Source organism: Rhinoderma darwinii, unplaced genomic scaffold (genome assembly GCF_050947455.1).
Source record: "Rhinoderma darwinii isolate aRhiDar2 unplaced genomic scaffold, aRhiDar2.hap1 Scaffold_471, whole genome shotgun sequence".
Taxonomy (NCBI): Eukaryota; Metazoa; Chordata; class Amphibia; order Anura; family Rhinodermatidae; genus Rhinoderma; species Rhinoderma darwinii.
The window spans coordinates 42,307-67,539 of record NW_027464017.1 but is presented as its reverse complement, the minus strand read 5'-3'; the positions used below and the strand labels follow the sequence as shown (position 1 = coordinate 67,539).

The 25,233-nt window shown below is 47.1% G+C and overlaps 13 non-coding genes across 13 annotated transcripts; all 13 read left to right on the top strand.

Annotated features, from left to right (window-relative positions):
- The first annotated feature begins 5,963 nt into the window (after positions 1-5,963).
- LOC142719181 (U2 spliceosomal RNA) lies at positions 5,964-6,155 on the top strand. The gene has a single exon (XR_012872636.1). It is a non-coding gene; the product is annotated as a U2 spliceosomal RNA (small nuclear RNA).
- A 1,346-nt stretch (positions 6,156-7,501) lies between these two features.
- On the top strand, positions 7,502-7,692 carry LOC142719234 (U2 spliceosomal RNA). The gene has a single exon (XR_012872674.1). It is a non-coding gene; the product is annotated as a U2 spliceosomal RNA (small nuclear RNA).
- Positions 7,693-9,005: 1,313 nt separating this feature from the next.
- LOC142719233 (U2 spliceosomal RNA) lies at positions 9,006-9,196 on the top strand. Its single transcript, XR_012872673.1, has one exon. It is a non-coding gene; the product is annotated as a U2 spliceosomal RNA (small nuclear RNA).
- Positions 9,197-10,503: 1,307 nt separating this feature from the next.
- LOC142719230 (U2 spliceosomal RNA) lies at positions 10,504-10,694 on the top strand. Its single transcript, XR_012872671.1, has one exon. It is a non-coding gene; the product is annotated as a U2 spliceosomal RNA (small nuclear RNA).
- A 1,310-nt stretch (positions 10,695-12,004) lies between these two features.
- On the top strand, positions 12,005-12,195 carry LOC142719229 (U2 spliceosomal RNA). Its single transcript, XR_012872670.1, has one exon. It is a non-coding gene; the product is annotated as a U2 spliceosomal RNA (small nuclear RNA).
- Positions 12,196-13,501: 1,306 nt separating this feature from the next.
- On the top strand, positions 13,502-13,692 carry LOC142719228 (U2 spliceosomal RNA). Its single transcript, XR_012872669.1, has one exon. It is a non-coding gene; the product is annotated as a U2 spliceosomal RNA (small nuclear RNA).
- A 1,306-nt stretch (positions 13,693-14,998) lies between these two features.
- LOC142719227 (U2 spliceosomal RNA) lies at positions 14,999-15,189 on the top strand. The gene has a single exon (XR_012872668.1). It is a non-coding gene; the product is annotated as a U2 spliceosomal RNA (small nuclear RNA).
- A 1,306-nt stretch (positions 15,190-16,495) lies between these two features.
- Positions 16,496-16,686, top strand: LOC142719226 (U2 spliceosomal RNA). Its single transcript, XR_012872667.1, has one exon. It is a non-coding gene; the product is annotated as a U2 spliceosomal RNA (small nuclear RNA).
- Positions 16,687-17,993: 1,307 nt separating this feature from the next.
- On the top strand, positions 17,994-18,184 carry LOC142719225 (U2 spliceosomal RNA). Its single transcript, XR_012872666.1, has one exon. It is a non-coding gene; the product is annotated as a U2 spliceosomal RNA (small nuclear RNA).
- A 1,306-nt stretch (positions 18,185-19,490) lies between these two features.
- LOC142719224 (U2 spliceosomal RNA) lies at positions 19,491-19,681 on the top strand. The gene has a single exon (XR_012872664.1). It is a non-coding gene; the product is annotated as a U2 spliceosomal RNA (small nuclear RNA).
- A 1,306-nt stretch (positions 19,682-20,987) lies between these two features.
- On the top strand, positions 20,988-21,178 carry LOC142719223 (U2 spliceosomal RNA). Its single transcript, XR_012872663.1, has one exon. It is a non-coding gene; the product is annotated as a U2 spliceosomal RNA (small nuclear RNA).
- A 1,308-nt stretch (positions 21,179-22,486) lies between these two features.
- LOC142719222 (U2 spliceosomal RNA) lies at positions 22,487-22,677 on the top strand. Its single transcript, XR_012872662.1, has one exon. It is a non-coding gene; the product is annotated as a U2 spliceosomal RNA (small nuclear RNA).
- Positions 22,678-23,983: 1,306 nt separating this feature from the next.
- LOC142719221 (U2 spliceosomal RNA) lies at positions 23,984-24,174 on the top strand. Its single transcript, XR_012872661.1, has one exon. It is a non-coding gene; the product is annotated as a U2 spliceosomal RNA (small nuclear RNA).
- Positions 24,175-25,233: the final 1,059 nt, after the last annotated feature.

Genomic DNA, 25,233 nt, shown 5'->3' with positions numbered 1-25,233 from the left:
TGGGCCCAGGCAGTGTTGGTCAGTGCTGCTCAGCAGGCAGCACTGGACTGGACTGGACTGGATTACAGCTGATACAAGGTGTGAAGGAACAAGGGGTGGCTGTGGGCATGCACTTGCTGCCGCTGCCAGTGTTTATCTGCATGGCAGGAGGGCATTTGGGCGTTGCCAGGAAGGCGTTTTTATGTAGATTCCTCCTCTTTCAGCACTGCATTGTGGTGCAAGCAAAAGAAGCAAATCCTGTGTAGCTTCCTCTCCGGCCTTTATTCACCTCCCTCCCGCTTAGTAGCTGTAAATGTGTGTGAGCCTGCAGGGCCCCATGGAATTGCCTAGGAGTAGGCTGAATCAATCGCTGCAAGGGGTGAACAGCAGTATGGGACAGGCTCGGGCAAGGCAAGGGCCGCTCGGGTTATCGCTTCTCGGCCTTTTGGCAAGATCAGGTGTAGTATTTCTGCATCTGGTTTTGTTGGGAGGTGTCCGGGGTACCCTGCTCCTTGGCCTTGGGGGATCGTCTCTTTTCACAGAGAGACTTCACCCCCTTGCTGCTATTTGGGGAGTGGGCTTAGCCCCCGGACAACGAGTTGCGATCGCGCCTTACCCAAGAGGTCAACCGGCCTTGAGGCGTTTTTCTAAGAGCGTTCCGAGGGCGTTTATCGGGCTTCGTAGGTGTCTGGGGTACCCTAATCCTTGGCCTTGGGGGAGGGTTCCACTTAATTGTGGAATCTGAGCCCTTGCTGCTATAAGGGACAGGCTTAGCCCCCAGGCACTGAAAATGCCATATACATTTGGATTTGCATCCGGGGACACCCGGTTGCGCCAGTCCGTCCGCATCGAGGTGGAAGAAGGCCATCGCCAGCGGAAGAACCTTCGCTTCATTGTGGAGGTGATTCTGCTGGACTTCCTGGGGCTCAAGCGGGCGGACATCCTGTGTCTCAACGACCAGGAAAGCCGCGGTCGGTACACCGTATCCTTTACGGCCGCGGCATGTTGCGACAACATGCACAAAAGATTGTCTGATGCGGACCAGAGTGAGGAGCGGCTAAATGGACTGAACTTTTTATTCCTCTACGGGGAGGAAGAAGTCCCGCTCGTGATGTGCATGTTCAGTCCATTTGTCTCAGAGTGTGACATTGAAACCTTCCTCAGTCGTTACTGCAGGGAGGTCCGCTTCTCACATAAAATCTTGAACACCCAGAGCTTCTGGAATGGCAAAAGAAAATATTGGGTGAAGTTCCGCCAGGATCCCAATGGCATTGGAGGCTTACATCACCCACCCCAGAACTTTGCCATTGGGAAGAATCGAGGATTCCTATTTTACCCCCAGATGCCAATAGCCTGCCGGAACTGCTTGAGATATGGCCACACCAGAGAACATTGTGACCGGCCCCATGTGGTGCAGTGTAACAGGTGTGGCCAGGTTGGACACGTAGCGGCAAAATGCAGTTCCGAGGTGTTGTGCAATCTGTGCGGCATGACTGGGCATGCTTTTAAAGATTGCCCCCGCAGAGCGAAATCTGGGCCACCCAGACCAGGGCCAGAGCGGCAGTTTGCAACATGTGCAGACGCCGCTGGTAATGCCCCAAAACGAGCATTGACGACTGAGGGGTCCAGGCCAAAGTCCTTCACAGCTCCATCGGGGGGCCCACCGATGTCAGCCTCGAGGGACGGCCATAGGGATTCCACCGGGTCCAGGCAGAGCAGGAGGAATTCTGACTCTGCTGGACATAAGTTGACCGGCACCTCTGCAAACAGGTCCTCTGCTCCGCCTGCAGTGGACCCTGTTGAGGCAGTGGTTAGCGACAGGCGTCGTGGCTCCGTAGGTTCTGCAGTAGGACCTGACGCCTGTCCCAAGAGTGTGGGCATGGAGCGGAGACACTCTGTGTCAGACGAGGGCTCCATTAAGAAAACCCTAAAATATGCTGGATTGGAGCCTCGTTTTGACCATTTCCGGTCAACGGGGGGGTCGGAGCAAAGTTCCTCCACTGCGGTTGTGGAGGGGCTTGCGATGAAGGCTCCCCGTAAGCAGGCAAAGGTTGCCAAGAGCGATGGGACCTCACAGGCCCCTGTGCAGCTGCCCAGGAAGGACATCAGCGATATCTTCAGCCAGGGGCCAGAGATGGGTGAGAGCGACTTCGAGGAGATGGATAGGAGCCATTCTGCAAAGAGACAGCGAGAGGAAGAGGAGTCCGGAGTTCGGAGGAAAGCTGCCTATCGGAGTTCGGATGAGAGCAGTGTGGGGGTTGGAGCCGCCCACGTATCTGGCTCTGACCCTACCAACATCCAAGATTTATTGACCCCTCAAAAAGGGGGTCCAGACTCGCAGCTGATCTCCGAGTACGACTCTTCTGGTTCGGACCCTGACCTCAACTAAGACTATGTTGGTTCCTATCAAAGTCGCCTCACTAAATGTGAGGTCCCTAAAGAGCCCTGTCCGCAGGACTGCTTTATTTTCATTTTTAGAGACTGTGGACTTTGACCTTTGCCTGCTTCAAGAATGTGGAATCCCTAATGACTTGGAATATCAAGATTTAAAGATGGACTGGAAACTAGGCCCCTCAGTCTGGTCTGGTGGAAATGACTGTCGCTCTGCGGGGGTTGGATTGCTCTGCCGAGGTCGTTTTATCTCCATCCAAACAGTGACTGAAATCATGCCCGGCAGAGCTATTTTAATACATTTGCTTTTTAATGGAACTTTAATTCGTGTTTTAAACGTTTATGCCCCTCCTACCAAACAGGAGAGGGCAGAACTATTAGAGATTTTACCATTGTTTTGTGTTGGGTCTACCCCCCTGCTGGTGGGTGGTGATTTTAACTGTGTGCGAGATGGAGAACACCGCCAGGGTGGGGATTTTAATCGAAAAATTGACCGTACTTCTTACCTGCTCAAGAATTTTATTGGTGATTTTAAATTGAAAGATTGCTGGAGGGAACTCTTGCCTGCGGACCCAGGCCCCACCTGGTCCAATGGAAGAGTGAGCTCCAGAATTGATTTTATTTTCACTTCTAATAGTTTTATTCCCAAAAAATGTTTGCTTTTAACAAATATTTTATCTGATCACAAGCTCCTTTCAGTGCACCTGGAGCTAGAGGGAGAGCAAAAAGCTTGTAGGGGTCCCTGGAGACTAAACACCACACTCCTGGAGGACCCCATCATTAAAGAGGAGTTTGTGCGGACCTACCAGTGTTGGCAGTCCCATAGAGCGCCCAGTCAGCCTATGCTACACTGGTGGGAGGGCATTAAACCCAAAATCAGAGCTTTTTTTATTCGAGCAGGTAAGAAGAAAGCAAAAGAGAAAAAACAATGGTTTTATGTTCTTAATAAACGTTTACATGTACTTTTTAAATTGAAGGAGATTGGTATGGATGTTGATGATGATATCTTAAATCTTAAAGCTGAAATAAAATATGCCATAGAAGAGAAAGGGAAACAAATAATTTTTAATTCACATGTAAAGCACCTCGAGGATGGCGAGAAGTGTTCCCGGTTCTTCTTCAAAAAGGTAATGGATAAACGAGATGTCATTTTAAACCTTGAAGGAGAAACCACTATGGTCGGCATTTTAAATTCTGCTTTTAATTTCTACCAATCTCTTTTTAACAAGAAAAATATTGATCCTTCCTTTTTAGAACATGTTCTTAATTCCCTTGATGCCAAGCTAGATATTTTAGACCAGGAAGTTTTATCCCGTAATATTACCTTGGAGGAACTTTTATTTGCTTTTAAAAGTTTTTCTAATGGGAAAGCTCCTGGGGAAGATGGTCTGCCCATCGAATTTTATCATGCTTTTTGGGAAATTTTAAAGAATGACATGTTTTTATTGTATAAGGAAGTTTTTATTACTGAAGAGCTGCCCCCTTCCTGGAGGAGGGGGATTGTGTCCTTAATTTTTAAAAAAGGTGAGAGGGACCAGTTAAAAAACTGGCGCCCTATTACTCTTTTAAACGTTGATTGTAAAATTTTAGCTAAACTAATAACAATCCGTTTTAAACCTTTTATTCATAAATTAATCCATCCAAACCAGGTATGTGGGGTACCTGGGAGGTCAATTACTGAGTCCCTGAATATTTTACGTGACATCATTTGGTATTTTAAAGAAAGGGGTCAAAGCCTTGCTATTTTATCCTTAGATTTCGAGAAGGCTTTTGACCGGGTCTCCCATGAATATCTTTTTATGGTTCTTAAAAAGATGGCTGTTCCTGAAATTATTTTAACACGTATTAAGCTTTTATATCGATCCTGTTTTAGCCAAATTTCTATCAACGGATTTTTAACTAAAGGTGTTCCTCTTTTATCAGGGGTGAAACAGGGGTGCCCGTTGTCTCCGCTCCTTTTTATTTGTGCCATAGAACCTCTGTTCACCCTAATAAGAGATGATAAAGTCATCAGAGGCGTGCCCATACCTGGAGGAAGGGGGAACCAGGTAAAAATCCTAGGCTATATGGATGACGCCACCATCCTATGCCCAGACGCCGCTTCCATGAGAAGGGCATTGAGGAACACCGGCTTTTTTTGTGAAGCCTCTGGTTTTAAATTAAACGTTGATAAATGTGACTGTTTTTATACTGGTGTATGGGATTCCTCTGTGACACCAGGAGTTAACATGCAGCAGGATCAGATAAAAATTTTAGGAATTGTTTTTAATCAAGAAAACGATGGGAGACCCAATTGGGATTCAGTAATTGCCAAAATGGAAAAAAAGGTTTTAATGTGGAATTTGAGAAATCTCACCATGGAGGGAAAAGTTTTAATAATTAAATCTGTTTTATTACCCATAATGCTTTATGTAGCTATGGTTTTCCCTCCAACAATTTTATATATTAAAAAAGTGACCAGGATCTGTTTTATGTTTTTATGGGGTTCCAAAATGGAAAAACTAAAACGTGATTTTATGTACAGATGTAAGGACAATGGCGGGAGAGATGTTCCTAACCTTTTTAACTTCTTTTACATTAAATACTTTTGCTTCTGTTTTAAAATGTATAATTCTGATGGTATTTTTAGCTACTTTTTAAAGTACGCTACGGGCATGATTTTTAAACGATGGTTTCGTGTCCCTTTGAATTCTCCTGTGCTTCTGTGTCCCCCAAAACAATATGCGGTGCTCGAAAAAACTGTCAGGCTCCTAGGTCTCCAAGAATTGGAGCCTGACATATTGGGGGACCAGAAAAAAGTGTCACTCTCCTGTAGGCGGCAGGAAGATACACTGGCAGTTTCAAATTTCTCACAGGCAAGGTCCAAGGTGGTGTGGCGGAACGTTTTCGGAAAATTTATGGCAAATGTGCACAGGGACCTTGCCTGGGCAATCGTTCACCAGTGCCTCCCTACCCGTGAATTCCAGCATAGGCGAGGACTGGTGGCGAGAGCCAAGTGCCCGAGAGACAGGTGTGGTGACGACGAGACGGTAATGCACCTGTTTTGGAACTGCCCATATGCACAGGAGGTTTGGAGGAAGGTAGGCCCATTGCTGAAATGGGCCTGCGGTCTTAAAGATCTTAAATTTGAATACGTGTTTTATGGTCTTTTTAACTGCCCAAGTTTTAAACAGCAAATGGTCTGTTGGATCATTTTAAACTGTTTTAAGAATGCCATCTGGAAGGTTAGGAACATTCTGCTTTTTAAACATGATTTTATTGACGTTAAAAATTGTGTGAAATATGCCCTAAGTGAAATGTATATTTATTATCTTAGGGACAAAAAGCAGCTAGGGGTAAAAGAAGCAACATCCATGTGGTGTTTGCAAATGTGGAATACCATAACATTGTAAATAAAAATGGTTTTATTCTTTTATGTCTTTTATGCCCTGTACAAATTTTATCCTGCTATTGTTCTGTACTTTTATTATAACATCTGTATTACTGGTCTTATTATTATTCTTTTGTATTCATTTAAATGTATGAATATTTATGTATTATGCCATTGATTTTATCTTGTGGTTTCAATTTTTAAAAAAAAAAGTCTGTAAAATATATTATTTTTGCCAATAAAAAACTTTGTTGAAACCTTATCTGTTCTTATCAGTTTAATATCTGATACGTCCCCTATCTGGGGACCATATATTAAATGGATTTTTAGAACAGGGAGATGGAAATAGAGCTTGCTCTGTCCACTCCACGCATTGACCTGGTATTGCAGTATTTCCAGGACCGGTGCACCCTTCCCTTATGTGTTGACTAAAATCAGATTCCAAAAGTGCTATTTGTGTTTGCTATTGTTTTTGTCTTTCTGATGGGATCTCCCCTTTTAATCCCATTATTTCAACACCTGTTGGACAATGCATTTGTACAGTCATGTGTGATAATGAGCTCATTTATTAAATGCAATTAATTAATACATTGCCACCTCTTGTTGTGTGTGTGTGTGTGTGTGTGTGTGTGTGTGTGTGTGTGTGTGTGTGTGTGTGTGTGTGTGTGTGTGTGTGTGTGTCTTCTGTGTTTCTGTGTTTCCGGCATTTCACATTGGAACAGCTCATTCACCTTCCTTGTCTTCTCTCCGCCCTCCCTTTTAGGTAGGTTAAAGAGCTGCACCTGAGCCAGCCACTGATTGATTGATGCAGCACCACAGTCAAATAGTGGAGTGGAGTAGGGGGAACAGCAAACAGCCATTAAAGCAGCCCGCCCGCCACAATGGACCTACCTGTGTACACTAGATGGATGTGATGGAATGTACTGTCGTCCCTACATTTCCAAGAAGAAGTAAGAATTGCAGTTGCAACAAACCCTTGCTTGCCTACAAAGAGAGCAGCAATTTGGATTTGTTACTATGTTACCTGGAAGAATAACAAACTGTGCAAGGATGGAGGTTGTAGGAGCAAAGAGAAGTTGTCTGTAAAGTTGGTGGATGCCTATTTTCCATTTTGCAGTCCCTTGTCTCCCTCTTGTGGCCTCCTGGAGGCAAATAAATGTGCAAAAAAAAGACAGCCTGGCGGCCGGCTGTTGCAGTGTTGCCCTCTCAGGCAACACTGAGTGACTGACTGAGCCGCACCGTCTTATATAAAGTTCAGACGGAACTTTGCACGTGTCATAGTGGAGCCCTCAGGATTCCAGAGCCAGCTTTCTGACATCATAATGGGGCCTGCCTCAGAGATAGATAAAAGCCTGGGCCCAGGCAGTGTTGGTCAGTGCTGCTCAGCAGGCAGCACTGGACTGGACTGGACTGGATTACAGCTGATACAAGGTGTGAAGGAACAAGGGGTGGCTGTGGGCATGCACTTGCTGCCGCTGCCAGTGTTTATCTGCATGGCAGGAGGGCATTTGGGCGTTGCCAGGAAGGCGTTTTTATGTAGATTCCTCCTCTTTCAGCACTGCATTGTGGTGCAAGCAAAAGAAGCAAATCCTGTGTAGCTTCCTCTCCGGCCTTTATTCACCTCCCTCCCGCTTAGTAGCTGTAAATGTGTGTGAGCCTGCAGGGCCCCATGGAATTGCCTAGGAGTAGGCTGAATCAATCGCTGCAAGGGGTGAACAGCAGTATGGGACAGGCTCGGGCAAGGCAAGGGCCGCTCGGGTTATCGCTTCTCGGCCTTTTGGCTAAGATCAAGTGTAGTATCTGTTCTTATCAGTTTAATATCTGATACGTCCCCTATCTGGGGACCATATATTAAATGGATTTTTAGAACAGGGAGATGGAAATAGAGCTTGCTCTGTCCACTCCACGCATTGACCTGGTATTGCAGTATTTCCAGGACCGGTGCACCCTTCCCTTATGTGTTGACTAAAATCAGATTCCAAAAGTGCTATTTGTGTTTGCTATTGTTTTTGTCTTTCTGATGGGATCTCCCCTTTTAATCCCATTATTTCAACACCTGTTGGACAATGCATTTGTACAGTCATGTGTGATAATGAGCTCATTTATTAAATGCAATTAATTAATACATTGCCACCTCTTGTTGTGTGTGTGTGTGTGTGTGTGTGTGTGTGTGTGTGTGTGTCTTCTGTGTTTCTGTGTTTCCGGCATTTCACATTGGAACAGCTCATTCACCTTCCTTGTCTTCTCTCCGCCCTCCCTTTTAGGTAGGTTAAAGAGCTGCACCTGAGCCAGCCACTGATTGATTGATGCAGCACCACAGTCAAATAGTGGAGTGGAGTAGGGGGAACAGCAAACAGCCATTAAAGCAGCCCGCCCGCCACAATGGACCTACCTGTGTACACTAGATGGATGTGATGGAATGTACTGTCGTCCCTACATTTCCAAGAAGAAGTAAGAATTGCAGTTGCAACAAACCCTTGCTTGCCTACAAAGAGAGCAGCAATTTGGATTTGTTACTATGTTACCTGGAAGAATAACAAAAAACTGTGCAAGGATGGAGGTTGTAGGAGCAAAGAGAAGTTGTCTGTAAAGTTGGTGGATGCCTATTTTCCATTTTGCAGTCCCTTGTCTCCCTCTTGTGGCCTCCTGGAGGCAAATAAATGTGCAAAAAAAAGACAGCCTGGCGGCCGGCTGTTGCAGTGTTGCCCTCTCAGGCAACACTGAGTGACTGACTGAGCCGCACCGTCTTATATAAAGTTCAGACGGAACTTTGCACGTGTCATAGTGGAGCCCTCAGGATTCCAGAGCCAGCTTTCTGACATCATAATGGGGCCTGCCTCAGAGATAGATAAAAGCCTGGGCCCAGGCAGTGTTGGTCAGTGCTGCTCAGCAGGCAGCACTGGACTGGACTGGACTGGATTACAGCTGATACAAGGTGTGAAGGAACAAGGGGTGGCTGTGGGCATGCACTTGCTGCCGCTGCCAGTGTTTATCTGCATGGCAGGAGGGCATTTGGGCGTTGCCAGGAAGGCGTTTTTATGTAGATTCCTCCTCTTTCAGCACTGCATTGTGGTGCAAGCAAAAGAAGCAAATCCTGTGTAGCTTCCTCTCCGGCCTTTATTCACCTCCCTCCCGCTTAGTAGCTGTAAATGTGTGTGAGCCTGCAGGGCCCCATGGAATTGCCTAGGAGTAGGCTGAATCAATCGCTGCAAGGGGTGAACAGCAGTATGGGACAGGCTCGGGCAAGGCAAGGGCCGCTCGGGTTATCGCTTCTCGGCCTTTTGGCTAAGATCAAGTGTAGTATCTGTTCTTATCAGTTTAATATCTGATACGTCCCCTATCTGGGGACCATATATTAAATGGATTTTTAGAACAGGGAGATGGAAATAGAGCTTGCTCTGTCCACTCCACGCATTGACCTGGTATTGCAGTATTTCCAGGACCGGTGCACCCTTCCCTTATGTGTTGACTAAAATCAGATTCCAAAAGTGCTATTTGTGTTTGCTATTGTTTTTGTCTTTCTGATGGGATCTCCCCTTTTAATCCCATTATTTCAACACCTGTTGGACAATGCATTTGTACAGTCATGTGTGATAATGAGCTCATTTATTAAATGCAATTAATTAATACATTGCCACCTCTTGTGTGTGTGTGTGTGTGTGTGTGTGTGTGTGTGTGTGTGTCTTCTGTGTTTCTGTGTTTCCGGCATTTCACATTGGAACAGCTCATTCACCTTCCTTGTCTTCTCTCCGCCCTCCCTTTTAGGTAGGTTAAAGAGCTGCACCTGAGCCAGCCACTGATTGATTGATGCAGCACCACAGTCAAATAGTGGAGTGGAGTAGGGGGAACAGCAAACAGCCATTAAAGCAGCCCGCCCGCCACAATGGACCTACCTGTGTACACTAGATGGATGTGATGGAATGTACTGTCGTCCCTACATTTCCAAGAAGAAGTAAGAATTGCAGTTGCAACAAACCCTTGCTTGCCTACAAAGAGAGCAGCAATTTGGATTTGTTACTATGTTACCTGGAAGAATAACAAACTGTGCAAGGATGGAGGTTGTAGGAGCAAAGAGAAGTTGTCTGTAAAGTTGGTGGATGCCTATTTTCCATTTTGCAGTCCCTTGTCTCCCTCTTGTGGCCTCCTGGAGGCAAATAAATGTGCAAAAAAAAGACAGCCTGGCGGCCGGCTGTTGCAGTGTTGCCCTCTCAGGCAACACTGAGTGACTGACTGAGCCGCACCGTCTTATATAAAGTTCAGACGGAACTTTGCACGTGTCATAGTGGAGCCCTCAGGATTCCAGAGCCAGCTTTCTGACATCATAATGGGGCCTGCCTCAGAGATAGATAAAAGCCTGGGCCCAGGCAGTGTTGGTCAGTGCTGCTCAGCAGGCAGCACTGGACTGGACTGGACTGGATTACAGCTGATACAAGGTGTGAAGGAACAAGGGGTGGCTGTGGGCATGCACTTGCTGCCGCTGCCAGTGTTTATCTGCATGGCAGGAGGGCATTTGGGCGTTGCCAGGAAGGCGTTTTTATGTAGATTCCTCCTCTTTCAGCACTGCATTGTGGTGCAAGCAAAAGAAGCAAATCCTGTGTAGCTTCCTCTCCGGCCTTTATTCACCTCCCTCCCGCTTAGTAGCTGTAAATGTGTGTGAGCCTGCAGGGCCCCATGGAATTGCCTAGGAGTAGGCTGAATCAATCGCTGCAAGGGGTGAACAGCAGTATGGGACAGGCTCGGGCAAGGCAAGGGCCGCTCGGGTTATCGCTTCTCGGCCTTTTGGCTAAGATCAAGTGTAGTATCTGTTCTTATCAGTTTAATATCTGATACGTCCCCTATCTGGGGACCATATATTAAATGGATTTTTAGAACAGGGAGATGGAAATAGAGCTTGCTCTGTCCACTCCACGCATTGACCTGGTATTGCAGTATTTCCAGGACCGGTGCACCCTTCCCTTATGTGTTGACTAAAATCAGATTCCAAAAGTGCTATTTGTGTTTGCTATTGTTTTTGTCTTTCTGATGGGATCTCCCCTTTTAATCCCATTATTTCAACACCTGTTGGACAATGCATTTGTACAGTCATGTGTGATAATGAGCTCATTTATTAAATGCAATTAATTAATACATTGCCACCTCTTGTGTGTGTGTGTGTGTGTGTGTGTGTGTGTGTGTGTGTGTCTTCTGTGTTTCTGTGTTTCCGGCATTTCACATTGGAACAGCTCATTCACCTTCCTTGTCTTCTCTCCGCCCTCCCTTTTAGGTAGGTTAAAGAGCTGCACCTGAGCCAGCCACTGATTGATTGATGCAGCACCACAGTCAAATAGTGGAGTGGAGTAGGGGGAACAGCAAACAGCCATTAAAGCAGCCCGCCCGCCACAATGGACCTACCTGTGTACACTAGATGGATGTGATGGAATGTACTGTCGTCCCTACATTTCCAAGAAGAAGTAAGAATTGCAGTTGCAACAAACCCTTGCTTGCCTACAAAGAGAGCAGCAATTTGGATTTGTTACTATGTTACCTGGAAGAATAACAAACTGTGCAAGGATGGAGGTTGTAGGAGGAGCAAAGAGAAGTTGTCTGTAAAGTTGGTGGATGCCTATTTTCCATTTTGCAGTCCCTTGTCTCCCTCTTGTGGCCTCCTGGAGGCAAATAAATGTGCAAAAAAAAGACAGCCTGGCGGCCGGCTGTTGCAGTGTTGCCCTCTCAGGCAACACTGAGTGACTGACTGAGCCGCACCGTCTTATATAAAGTTCAGACGGAACTTTGCACGTGTCATAGTGGAGCCCTCAGGATTCCAGAGCCAGCTTTCTGACATCATAATGGGGCCTGCCTCAGAGATAGATAAAAGCCTGGGCCCAGGCAGTGTTGGTCAGTGCTGCTCAGCAGGCAGCACTGGACTGGACTGGACTGGATTACAGCTGATACAAGGTGTGAAGGAACAAGGGGTGGCTGTGGGCATGCACTTGCTGCCGCTGCCAGTGTTTATCTGCATGGCAGGAGGGCATTTGGGCGTTGCCAGGAAGGCGTTTTTATGTAGATTCCTCCTCTTTCAGCACTGCATTGTGGTGCAAGCAAAAGAAGCAAATCCTGTGTAGCTTCCTCTCCGGCCTTTATTCACCTCCCTCCCGCTTAGTAGCTGTAAATGTGTGTGAGCCTGCAGGGCCCCATGGAATTGCCTAGGAGTAGGCTGAATCAATCGCTGCAAGGGGTGAACAGCAGTATGGGACAGGCTCGGGCAAGGCAAGGGCCGCTCGGGTTATCGCTTCTCGGCCTTTTGGCTAAGATCAAGTGTAGTATCTGTTCTTATCAGTTTAATATCTGATACGTCCCCTATCTGGGGACCATATATTAAATGGATTTTTAGAACAGGGAGATGGAAATAGAGCTTGCTCTGTCCACTCCACGCATTGACCTGGTATTGCAGTATTTCCAGGACCGGTGCACCCTTCCCTTATGTGTTGACTAAAATCAGATTCCAAAAGTGCTATTTGTGTTTGCTATTGTTTTTGTCTTTCTGATGGGATCTCCCCTTTTAATCCCATTATTTCAACACCTGTTGGACAATGCATTTGTACAGTCATGTGTGATAATGAGCTCATTTATTAAATGCAATTAATTAATACATTGCCACCTCTTGTTGTGTGTGTGTGTGTGTGTGTGTGTGTGTGTGTGTGTCTTCTGTGTTTCTGTGTTTCCGGCATTTCACATTGGAACAGCTCATTCACCTTCCTTGTCTTCTCTCCGCCCTCCCTTTTAGGTAGGTTAAAGAGCTGCACCTGAGCCAGCCACTGATTGATTGATGCAGCACCACAGTCAAATAGTGGAGTGGAGTAGGGGGAACAGCAAACAGCCATTAAAGCAGCCCGCCCGCCACAATGGACCTACCTGTGTACACTAGATGGATGTGATGGAATGTACTGTCGTCCCTACATTTCCAAGAAGAAGTAAGAATTGCAGTTGCAACAAACCCTTGCTTGCCTACAAAGAGAGCAGCAATTTGGATTTGTTACTATGTTACCTGGAAGAATAACAAACTGTGCAAGGATGGAGGTTGTAGGAGCAAAGAGAAGTTGTCTGTAAAGTTGGTGGATGCCTATTTTCCATTTTGCAGTCCCTTGTCTCCCTCTTGTGGCCTCCTGGAGGCAAATAAATGTGCAAAAAAAAGACAGCCTGGCGGCCGGCTGTTGCAGTGTTGCCCTCTCAGGCAACACTGAGTGACTGACTGAGCCGCACCGTCTTATATAAAGTTCAGACGGAACTTTGCACGTGTCATAGTGGAGCCCTCAGGATTCCAGAGCCAGCTTTCTGACATCATAATGGGGCCTGCCTCAGAGATAGATAAAAGCCTGGGCCCAGGCAGTGTTGGTCAGTGCTGCTCAGCAGGCAGCACTGGACTGGACTGGACTGGATTACAGCTGATACAAGGTGTGAAGGAACAAGGGGTGGCTGTGGGCATGCACTTGCTGCCGCTGCCAGTGTTTATCTGCATGGCAGGAGGGCATTTGGGCGTTGCCAGGAAGGCGTTTTTATGTAGATTCCTCCTCTTTCAGCACTGCATTGTGGTGCAAGCAAAAGAAGCAAATCCTGTGTAGCTTCCTCTCCGGCCTTTATTCACCTCCCTCCCGCTTAGTAGCTGTAAATGTGTGTGAGCCTGCAGGGCCCCATGGAATTGCCTAGGAGTAGGCTGAATCAATCGCTGCAAGGGGTGAACAGCAGTATGGGACAGGCTCGGGCAAGGCAAGGGCCGCTCGGGTTATCGCTTCTCGGCCTTTTGGCTAAGATCAAGTGTAGTATCTGTTCTTATCAGTTTAATATCTGATACGTCCCCTATCTGGGGACCATATATTAAATGGATTTTTAGAACAGGGAGATGGAAATAGAGCTTGCTCTGTCCACTCCACGCATTGACCTGGTATTGCAGTATTTCCAGGACCGGTGCACCCTTCCCTTATGTGTTGACTAAAATCAGATTCCAAAAGTGCTATTTGTGTTTGCTATTGTTTTTGTCTTTCTGATGGGATCTCCCCTTTTAATCCCATTATTTCAACACCTGTTGGACAATGCATTTGTACAGTCATGTGTGATAATGAGCTCATTTATTAAATGCAATTAATTAATACATTGCCACCTCTTGTTGTGTGTGTGTGTGTGTGTGTGTGTGTGTGTGTGTGTCTTCTGTGTTTCTGTGTTTCCGGCATTTCACATTGGAACAGCTCATTCACCTTCCTTGTCTTCTCTCCGCCCTCCCTTTTAGGTAGGTTAAAGAGCTGCACCTGAGCCAGCCACTGATTGATTGATGCAGCACCACAGTCAAATAGTGGAGTGGAGTAGGGGGAACAGCAAACAGCCATTAAAGCAGCCCGCCCGCCACAATGGACCTACCTGTGTACACTAGATGGATGTGATGGAATGTACTGTCGTCCCTACATTTCCAAGAAGAAGTAAGAATTGCAGTTGCAACAAACCCTTGCTTGCCTACAAAGAGAGCAGCAATTTGGATTTGTTACTATGTTACCTGGAAGAATAACAAACTGTGCAAGGATGGAGGTTGTAGGAGCAAAGAGAAGTTGTCTGTAAAGTTGGTGGATGCCTATTTTCCATTTTGCAGTCCCTTGTCTCCCTCTTGTGGCCTCCTGGAGGCAAATAAATGTGCAAAAAAAAGACAGCCTGGCGGCCGGCTGTTGCAGTGTTGCCCTCTCAGGCAACACTGAGTGACTGACTGAGCCGCACCGTCTTATATAAAGTTCAGACGGAACTTTGCACGTGTCATAGTGGAGCCCTCAGGATTCCAGAGCCAGCTTTCTGACATCATAATGGGGCCTGCCTCAGAGATAGATAAAAGCCTGGGCCCAGGCAGTGTTGGTCAGTGCTGCTCAGCAGGCAGCACTGGACTGGACTGGACTGGATTACAGCTGATACAAGGTGTGAAGGAACAAGGGGTGGCTGTGGGCATGCACTTGCTGCCGCTGCCAGTGTTTATCTGCATGGCAGGAGGGCATTTGGGCGTTGCCAGGAAGGCGTTTTTATGTAGATTCCTCCTCTTTCAGCACTGCATTGTGGTGCAAGCAAAAGAAGCAAATCCTGTGTAGCTTCCTCTCCGGCCTTTATTCACCTCCCTCCCGCTTAGTAGCTGTAAATGTGTGTGAGCCTGCAGGGCCCCATGGAATTGCCTAGGAGTAGGCTGAATCAATCGCTGCAAGGGGTGAACAGCAGTATGGGACAGGCTCGGGCAAGGCAAGGGCCGCTCGGGTTATCGCTTCTCGGCCTTTTGGCTAAGATCAAGTGTAGTATCTGTTCTTATCAGTTTAATATCTGATACGTCCCCTATCTGGGGACCATATATTAAATGGATTTTTAGAACAGGGAGATGGAAATAGAGCTTGCTCTGTCCACTCCACGCATTGACCTGGTATTGCAGTATTTCCAGGACCGGTGCACCCTTCCCTTATGTGTTGACTAAAATCAGATTCCAAAAGTGCTATTTGTGTTTGCTATTGTTTTTGTCTTTCTGATGGGATCTCCCCTTTTAATCCCATTATTTCAACACCTGTTGGACAATGCATTTGTACAGTCATGTGTGATAATGAGCTCATTTATTAAATGCAATTAATTAATACATTGCCACCTCTTGTTGTGTGTGTGTGTGTGTGTGTGTGTGTGTGTGTGTGTCTTCTGTGTTTCTGTGTTTCCGGCATTTCACATTGGAACAGCTCATTCACCTTCCTTGTCTTCTCTCCGCCCTCCCTTTTAGGTAGGTTAAAGAGCTGCACCTGAGCCAGCCACTGATTGATTGATGCAGCACCACAGTCAAATAGTGGAGTGGAGTAGGGGGAACAGCAAACAGCCATTAAAGCAGCCCGCCCGCCACAATGGACCTACCTGTGTACACTAGATGGATGTGATGGAATGTACTGTCGTCCCTACATTTCCAAGAAGAAGTAAGAATTGCAGTTGCAACAAACCCTTGCTTGCCTACAAAGAGAGCAGCAATTTGGATTTGTTACTATGTTACCTGGAAGAATAACAAACTGTGCAAGGATGGAGGTTGTAGGAGCAAAGAGAAGTTGTCTGTAAAGTTGGTGGATGCCTATTTTCCATTTTGCAGTCCCTTGTCTCCCTCTTGTGGCCTCCTGGAGGCAAATAAATGTGCAAAAAAAAGACAGCCTGGCGGCCGGCTGTTGCAGTGTTGCCCTCTCAGGCAACACTGAGTGACTGACTGAGCCGCACCGTCTTATATAAAGTTCAGACGGAACTTTGCACGTGTCATAGTGGAGCCCTCAGGATTCCAGAGCCAGCTTTCTGACATCATAATGGGGCCTGCCTCAGAGATAGATAAAAGCCTGGGCCCAGGCAGTGTTGGTCAGTGCTGCTCAGCAGGCAGCACTGGACTGGACTGGACTGGATTACAGCTGATACAAGGTGTGAAGGAACAAGGGGTGGCTGTGGGCATGCACTTGCTGCCGCTGCCAGTGTTTATCTGCATGGCAGGAGGGCATTTGGGCGTTGCCAGGAAGGCGTTTTTATGTAGATTCCTCCTCTTTCAGCACTGCATTGTGGTGCAAGCAAAAGAAGCAAATCCTGTGTAGCTTCCTCTCCGGCCTTTATTCACCTCCCTCCCGCTTAGTAGCTGTAAATGTGTGTGAGCCTGCAGGGCCCCATGGAATTGCCTAGGAGTAGGCTGAATCAATCGCTGCAAGGGGTGAACAGCAGTATGGGACAGGCTCGGGCAAGGCAAGGGCCGCTCGGGTTATCGCTTCTCGGCCTTTTGGCTAAGATCAAGTGTAGTATCTGTTCTTATCAGTTTAATATCTGATACGTCCCCTATCTGGGGACCATATATTAAATGGATTTTTAGAACAGGGAGATGGAAATAGAGCTTGCTCTGTCCACTCCACGCATTGACCTGGTATTGCAGTATTTCCAGGACCGGTGCACCCTTCCCTTATGTGTTGACTAAAATCAGATTCCAAAAGTGCTATTTGTGTTTGCTATTGTTTTTGTCTTTCTGATGGGATCTCCCCTTTTAATCCCATTATTTCAACACCTGTTGGACAATGCATTTGTACAGTCATGTGTGATAATGAGCTCATTTATTAAATGCAATTAATTAATACATTGCCACCTCTTGTGTGTGTGTGTGTGTGTGTGTGTGTGTGTGTGTGTGTGTCTTCTGTGTTTCTGTGTTTCCGGCATTTCACATTGGAACAGCTCATTCACCTTCCTTGTCTTCTCTCCGCCCTCCCTTTTAGGTAGGTTAAAGAGCTGCACCTGAGCCAGCCACTGATTGATTGATGCAGCACCACAGTCAAATAGTGGAGTGGAGTAGGGGGAACAGCAAACAGCCATTAAAGCAGCCCGCCCGCCACAATGGACCTACCTGTGTACACTAGATGGATGTGATGGAATGTACTGTCGTCCCTACATTTCCAAGAAGAAGTAAGAATTGCAGTTGCAACAAACCCTTGCTTGCCTACAAAGAGAGCAGCAATTTGGATTTGTTACTATGTTACCTGGAAGAATAACAAACTGTGCAAGGATGGAGGTTGTAGGAGCAAAGAGAAGTTGTCTGTAAAGTTGGTGGATGCCTATTTTCCATTTTGCAGTCCCTTGTCTCCCTCTTGTGGCCTCCTGGAGGCAAATAAATGTGCAAAAAAAAGACAGCCTGGCGGCCGGCTGTTGCAGTGTTGCCCTCTCAGGCAACACTGAGTGACTGACTGAGCCGCACCGTCTTATATAAAGTTCAGACGGAACTTTGCACGTGTCATAGTGGAGCCCTCAGGATTCCAGAGCCAGCTTTCTGACATCATAATGGGGCCTGCCTCAGAGATAGATAAAAGCCTGGGCCCAGGCAGTGTTGGTCAGTGCTGCTCAGCAGGCAGCACTGGACTGGACTGGACTGGATTACAGCTGATACAAGGTGTGAAGGAACAAGGGGTGGCTGTGGGCATGCACTTGCTGCCGCTGCCAGTGTTTATCTGCATGGCAGGAGGGCATTTGGGCGTTGCCAGGAAGGCGTTTTTATGTAGATTCCTCCTCTTTCAGCACTGCATTGTGGTGCAAGCAAAAGAAGCAAATCCTGTGTAGCTTCCTCTCCGGCCTTTATTCACCTCCCTCCCGCTTAGTAGCTGTAAATGTGTGTGAGCCTGCAGGGCCCCATGGAATTGCCTAGGAGTAGGCTGAATCAATCGCTGCAAGGGGTGAACAGCAGTATGGGACAGGCTCGGGCAAGGCAAGGGCCGCTCGGGTTATCGCTTCTCGGCCTTTTGGCTAAGATCAAGTGTAGTATCTGTTCTTATCAGTTTAATATCTGATACGTCCCCTATCTGGGGACCATATATTAAATGGATTTTTAGAACAGGGAGATGGAAATAGAGCTTGCTCTGTCCACTCCACGCATTGACCTGGTATTGCAGTATTTCCAGGACCGGTGCACCCTTCCCTTATGTGTTGACTAAAATCAGATTCCAAAAGTGCTATTTGTGTTTGCTATTGTTTTTGTCTTTCTGATGGGATCTCCCCTTTTAATCCCATTATTTCAACACCTGTTGGACAATGCATTTGTACAGTCATGTGTGATAATGAGCTCATTTATTAAATGCAATTAATTAATACATTGCCACCTCTTGTTGTGTGTGTGTGTGTGTGTGTGTGTGTGTGTGTGTGTCTTCTGTGTTTCTGTGTTTCCGGCATTTCACATTGGAACAGCTCATTCACCTTCCTTGTCTTCTCTCCGCCCTCCCTTTTAGGTAGGTTAAAGAGCTGCACCTGAGCCAGCCACTGATTGATTGATGCAGCACCACAGTCAAATAGTGGAGTGGAGTAGGGGGAACAGCAAACAGCCATTAAAGCAGCCCGCCCGCCACAATGGACCTACCTGTGTACACTAGATGGATGTGATGGAATGTACTGTCGTCCCTACATTTCCAAGAAGAAGTAAGAATTGCAGTTGCAACAAACCCTTGCTTGCCTACAAAGAGAGCAGCAATTTGGATTTGTTACTATGTTACCTGGAAGAATAACAAACTGTGCAAGGATGGAGGTTGTAGGAGCAAAGAGAAGTTGTCTGTAAAGTTGGTGGATGCCTATTTTCCATTTTGCAGTCCCTTGTCTCCCTCTTGTGGCCTCCTGGAGGCAAATAAATGTGCAAAAAAAAGACAGCCTGGCGGCCGGCTGTTGCAGTGTTGCCCTCTCAGGCAACACTGAGTGACTGACTGAGCCGCACCGTCTTATATAAAGTTCAGACGGAACTTTGCACGTGTCATAGTGGAGCCCTCAGGATTCCAGAGCCAGCTTTCTGACATCATAATGGGGCCTGCCTCAGAGATAGATAAAAGCCTGGGCCCAGGCAGTGTTGGTCAGTGCTGCTCAGCAGGCAGCACTGGACTGGACTGGACTGGATTACAGCTGATACAAGGTGTGAAGGAACAAGGGGTGGCTGTGGGCATGCACTTGCTGCCGCTGCCAGTGTTTATCTGCATGGCAGGAGGGCATTTGGGCGTTGCCAGGAAGGCGTTTTTATGTAGATTCCTCCTCTTTCAGCACTGCATTGTGGTGCAAGCAAAAGAAGCAAATCCTGTGTAGCTTCCTCTCCGGCCTTTATTCACCTCCCTCCCGCTTAGTAGCTGTAAATGTGTGTGAGCCTGCAGGGCCCCATGGAATTGCCTAGGAGTAGGCTGAATCAATCGCTGCAAGGGGTGAACAGCAGTATGGGACAGGCTCGGGCAAGGCAAGGGCCGCTCGGGTTATCGCTTCTCGGCCTTTTGGCTAAGATCAAGTGTAGTATCTGTTCTTATCAGTTTAATATCTGATACGTCCCCTATCTGGGGACCATATATTAAATGGATTTTTAGAACAGGGAGATGGAAATAGAGCTTGCTCTGTCCACTCCACGCATTGACCTGGTATTGCAGTATTTCCAGGACCGGTGCACCCTTCCCTTATGTGTTGACTAAAATCAGATTCCAAAAGTGCTATTTGTGTTTGCTATTGTTTTTGTCTTTCTGATGGGATCTCCCCTTTTAATCCCATTATTTCAACACCTGTTGGACAATGCATTTGTACAGTCATGTGTGATAATGAGCTCATTTATTAAATGCAATTAATTAATACATTGCCACCTCTTGTTGTGTGTGTGTGTGTGTGTGTGTGTGTGTGTGTGTGTCTTCTGTGTTTCTGTGTTTCCGGCATTTCACATTGGAACAGCTCATTCACCTTCCTTGTCTTCTCTCCGCCCTCCCTTTTAGGTAGGTTAAAGAGCTGCACCTGAGCCAGCCACTGATTGATTGATGCAGCACCACAGTCAAATAGTGGAGTGGAGTAGGGGGAACAGCAAACAGCCATTAAAGCAGCCCGCCCGCCACAATGGACCTACCTGTGTACACTAGATGGATGTGATGGAATGTACTGTCGTCCCTACATTTCCAAGAAGAAGTAAGAATTGCAGTTGCAACAAACCCTTGCTTGCCTACAAAGAGAGCAGCAATTTGGATTTGTTACTATGTTACCTGGAAGAATAACAAACTGTGCAAGGATGGAGGTTGTAGGAGCAAAGAGAAGTTGTCTGTAAAGTTGGTGGATGCCTATTTTCCATTTTGCAGTCCCTTGTCTCCCTCTTGTGGCCTCCTGGAGGCAAATAAATGTGCAAAAAAAAGACAGCCTGGCGGCCGGCTGTTGCAGTGTTGCCCTCTCAGGCAACACTGAGTGACTGACTGAGCCGCACCGTCTTATATAAAGTTCAGACGGAACTTTGCACGTGTCATAGTGGAGCCCTCAGGATTCCAGAGCCAGCTTTCTGACATCATAATGGGGCCTGCCTCAGAGATAGATAAAAGCCTGGGCCCAGGCAGTGTTGGTCAGTGCTGCTCAGCAGGCAGCACTGGACTGGACTGGACTGGATTACAGCTGATACAAGGTGTGAAGGAACAAGGGGTGGCTGTGGGCATGCACTTGCTGCCGCTGCCAGTGTTTATCTGCATGGCAGGAGGGCATTTGGGCGTTGCCAGGAAGGCGTTTTTATGTAGATTCCTCCTCTTTCAGCACTGCATTGTGGTGCAAGCAAAAGAAGCAAATCCTGTGTAGCTTCCTCTCCGGCCTTTATTCACCTCCCTCCCGCTTAGTAGCTGTAAATGTGTGTGAGCCTGCAGGGCCCCATGGAATTGCCTAGGAGTAGGCTGAATCAATCGCTGCAAGGGGTGAACAGCAGTATGGGACAGGCTCGGGCAAGGCAAGGGCCGCTCGGGTTATCGCTTCTCGGCCTTTTGGCTAAGATCAAGTGTAGTATCTGTTCTTATCAGTTTAATATCTGATACGTCCCCTATCTGGGGACCATATATTAAATGGATTTTTAGAACAGGGAGATGGAAATAGAGCTTGCTCTGTCCACTCCACGCATTGACCTGGTATTGCAGTATTTCCAGGACCGGTGCACCCTTCCCTTATGTGTTGACTAAAATCAGATTCCAAAAGTGCTATTTGTGTTTGCTATTGTTTTTGTCTTTCTGATGGGATCTCCCCTTTTAATCCCATTATTTCAACACCTGTTGGACAATGCATTTGTACAGTCATGTGTGATAATGAGCTCATTTATTAAATGCAATTAATTAATACATTGCCACCTCTTGTTGTGTGTGTGTGTGTGTGTGTGTGTGTGTGTGTGTGTGTCTTCTGTGTTTCTGTGTTTCCGGCATTTCACATTGGAACAGCTCATTCACCTTCCTTGTCTTCTCTCCGCCCTCCCTTTTAGGTAGGTTAAAGAGCTGCACCTGAGCCAGCCACTGATTGATTGATGCAGCACCACAGTCAAATAGTGGAGTGGAGTAGGGGGAACAGCAAACAGCCATTAAAGCAGCCCGCCCGCCACAATGGACCTACCTGTGTACACTAGATGGATGTGATGGAATGTACTGTCGTCCCTACATTTCCAAGAAGAAGTAAGAATTGCAGTTGCAACAAACCCTTGCTTGCCTACAAAGAGAGCAGCAATTTGGATTTGTTACTATGTTACCTGGAAGAATAACAAACTGTGCAAGGATGGAGGTTGTAGGAGCAAAGAGAAGTTGTCTGTAAAGTTGGTGGATGCCTATTTTCCATTTTGCAGTCCCTTGTCTCCCTCTTGTGGCCTCCTGGAGGCAAATAAATGTGCAAAAAAAAGACAGCCTGGCGGCCGGCTGTTGCAGTGTTGCCCTCTCAGGCAACACTGAGTGACTGACTGAGCCGCACCGTCTTATATAAAGTTCAGACGGAACTTTGCACGTGTCATAGTGGAGCCCTCAGGATTCCAGAGCCAGCTTTCTGACATCATAATGGGGCCTGCCTCAGAGATAGATAAAAGCCTGGGCCCAGGCAGTGTTGGTCAGTGCTGCTCAGCAGGCAGCACTGGACTGGACTGGACTGGATTACAGCTGATACAAGGTGTGAAGGAACAAGGGGTGGCTGTGGGCATGCACTTGCTGCCGCTGCCAGTGTTTATCTGCATGGCAGGAGGGCATTTGGGCGTTGCCAGGAAGGCGTTTTTATGTAGATTCCTCCTCTTTCAGCACTGCATTGTGGTGCAAGCAAAAGAAGCAAATCCTGTGTAGCTTCCTCTCCGGCCTTTATTCACCTCCCTCCCGCTTAGTAGCTGTAAATGTGTGTGAGCCTGCAGGGCCCCATGGAATTGCCTAGGAGTAGGCTGAATCAATCGCTGCAAGGGGTGAACAGCAGTATGGGACAGGCTCGGGCAAGGCAAGGGCCGCTCGGGTTATCGCTTCTCGGCCTTTTGGCTAAGATCAAGTGTAGTATCTGTTCTTATCAGTTTAATATCTGATACGTCCCCTATCTGGGGACCATATATTAAATGGATTTTTAGAACAGGGAGATGGAAATAGAGCTTGCTCTGTCCACTCCACGCATTGACCTGGTATTGCAGTATTTCCAGGACCGGTGCACCCTTCCCTTATGTGTTGACTAAAATCAGATTCCAAAAGTGCTATTTGTGTTTGCTATTGTTTTTGTCTTTCTGATGGGATCTCCCCTTTTAATCCCATTATTTCAACACCTGTTGGACAATGCATTTGTACAGTCATGTGTGATAATGAGCTCATTTATTAAATGCAATTAATTAATACATTGCCACCTCTTGTTGTGTGTGTGTGTGTGTGTGTGTGTGTGTGTGTGTGTCTTCTGTGTTTCTGTGTTTCCGGCATTTCACATTGGAACAGCTCATTCACCTTCCTTGTCTTCTCTCCGCCCTCCCTTTTAGGTAGGTTAAAGAGCTGCACCTGAGCCAGCCACTGATTGATTGATGCAGCACCACAGTCAAATAGTGGAGTGGAGTAGGGGGAACAGCAAACAGCCATTAAAGCAGCCCGCCCGCCACAATGGACCTACCTGTGTACACTAGATGGATGTGATGGAATGTACTGTCGTCCCTACATTTCCAAGAAGAAGTAAGAATTGCAGTTGCAACAAACCCTTGCTTGCCTACAAAGAGAGCAGCAATTTGGATTTGTTACTATGTTACCTGGAAGAATAACAAACTGTGCAAGGATGGAGGTTGTAGGAGCAAAGAGAAGTTGTCTGTAAAGTTGGTGGATGCCTATTTTCCATTTTGCAGTCCCTTGTCTCCCTCTTGTGGCCTCCTGGAGGCAAATAAATGTGCAAAAAAAAGACAGCCTGGCGGCCGGCTGTTGCAGTGTTGCCCTCTCAGGCAACACTGAGTGACTGACTGAGCCGCACCGTCTTATATAAAGTTCAGACGGAACTTTGCACGTGTCATAGTGGAGCCCTCAGGATTCCAGAGCCAGCTTTCTGACATCATAATGGGGCCTGCCTCAGAGATAGATAAAAGCCTGGGCCCAGGCAGTGTTGGTCAGTGCTGCTCAGCAGGCAGCACTGGACTGGACTGGACTGGATTACAGCTGATACAAGGTGTGAAGGAACAAGGGGTGGCTGTGGGCATGCACTTGCTGCCGCTGCCAGTGTTTATCTGCATGGCAGGAGGGCATTTGGGCGTTGCCAGGAAGGCGTTTTTATGTAGATTCCTCCTCTTTCAGCACTGCATTGTGGTGCAAGCAAAAGAAGCAAATCCTGTGTAGCTTCCTCTCCGGCCTTTATTCACCTCCCTCCCGCTTAGTAGCTGTAAATGTGTGTGAGCCTGCAGGGCCCCATGGAATTGCCTAGGAGTAGGCTGAATCAATCGCTGCAAGGGGTGAACAGCAGTATGGGACAGGCTCGGGCAAGGCAAGGGCCGCTCGGGTTATCGCTTCTCGGCCTTTTGGCTAAGATCAAGTGTAGTATCTGTTCTTATCAGTTTAATATCTGATACGTCCCCTATCTGGGGACCATATATTAAATGGATTTTTAGAACAGGGAGATGGAAATAGAGCTTGCTCTGTCCACTCCACGCATTGACCTGGTATTGCAGTATTTCCAGGACCGGTGCACCCTTCCCTTATGTGTTGACTAAAATCAGATTCCAAAAGTGCTATTTGTGTTTGCTATTGTTTTTGTCTTTCTGATGGGATCTCCCCTTTTAATCCCATTATTTCAACACCTGTTGGACAATGCATTTGTACAGTCATGTGTGATAATGAGCTCATTTATTAAATGCAATTAATTAATACATTGCCACCTCTTGTTGTGTGTGTGTGTGTGTGTGTGTGTGTGTGTGTGTGTCTTCTGTGTTTCTGTGTTTCCGGCATTTCACATTGGAACAGCTCATTCACCTTCCTTGTCTTCTCTCCGCCCTCCCTTTTAGGTAGGTTAAAGAGCTGCACCTGAGCCAGCCACTGATTGATTGATGCAGCACCACAGTCAAATAGTGGAGTGGAGTAGGGGGAACAGCAAACAGCCATTAAAGCAGCCCGCCCGCCACAATGGACCTACCTGTGTACACTAGATGGATGTGATGGAATGTACTGTCGTCCCTACATTTCCAAGAAGAAGTAAGAATTGCAGTTGCAACAAACCCTTGCTTGCCTACAAAGAGAGCAGCAATTTGGATTTGTTACTATGTTACCTGGAAGAATAACAAACTGTGCAAGGATGGAGGTTGTAGGAGCAAAGAGAAGTTGTCTGTAAAGTTGGTGGATGCCTATTTTCCATTTTGCAGTCCCTTGTCTCCCTCTTGTGGCCTCCTGGAGGCAAATAAATGTGCAAAAAAAAGACAGCCTGGCGGCCGGCTGTTGCAGTGTTGCCCTCTCAGGCAACACTGAGTGACTGACTGAGCCGCACCGTCTTATATAAAGTTCAGACGGAACTTTGCACGTGTCATAGTGGAGCCCTCAGGATTCCAGAGCCAGCTTTCTGACATCATAATGGGGCCTGCCTCAGAGATAGATAAAAGCCTGGGCCCAGGCAGTGTTGGTCAGTGCTGCTCAGCAGGCAGCACTGGACTGGACTGGACTGGATTACAGCTGATACAAGGTGTGAAGGAACAAGGGGTGGCTGTGGGCATGCACTTGCTGCCGCTGCCAGTGTTTATCTGCATGGCAGGAGGGCATTTGGGC